The 386-nt window shown below is 40.4% G+C and overlaps 1 protein-coding gene across 4 annotated transcripts in view; it reads left to right on the plus strand.

Annotated features, from left to right (window-relative positions):
• Positions 1-386, plus strand: part of LOC107676964 (transcription factor E2-alpha-like) — a 32,576-nt gene that overhangs the window by 18,157 nt on the left and 14,033 nt on the right. The window lies entirely within an intron of this gene.

Consider the following 386-nt stretch of genomic DNA (forward strand, 5'->3'; position numbering starts at 1 on the left):
CTGAATCCTACTCTACGGCTCAGTATAACTTCCTCTTGTGCCGCCACAGCATTATAATACCCTAATGATTGTGCCAATGCTCACCTGCTAGCTTTGCCATACTTTTGAGATATTTAAAAATATATGTTTTTTTTAAGTTCAAATCCAACTTTGGCTAAGCACTAAAGGATATTGATCCTTAACTTGTCTGGGCTTGCCTTGATCTTCTCAAGTGCATCAACAAATCATTGTGAGGATGTGTTTCCTGGTGAACTTAAGAGAAGAGGGCCATTCACAGGTTTTTTCCCCTCCCTGATTTGTTCTTTTATGTGGTTTCTACATAATCAAGCAGTCTATTTTGCTCCACTCCTACTACTTCTTCAGCAAGACCTCTCCCCCCACTGTTC

Source organism: Sinocyclocheilus anshuiensis, unplaced genomic scaffold (assembly GCF_001515605.1).
Source record: "Sinocyclocheilus anshuiensis isolate Anshui unplaced genomic scaffold, SAMN03320099.WGS_v1.1 scaffold420, whole genome shotgun sequence".
Lineage (NCBI taxonomy): Eukaryota > Metazoa > Chordata > Actinopteri > Cypriniformes > Cyprinidae > Sinocyclocheilus > Sinocyclocheilus anshuiensis.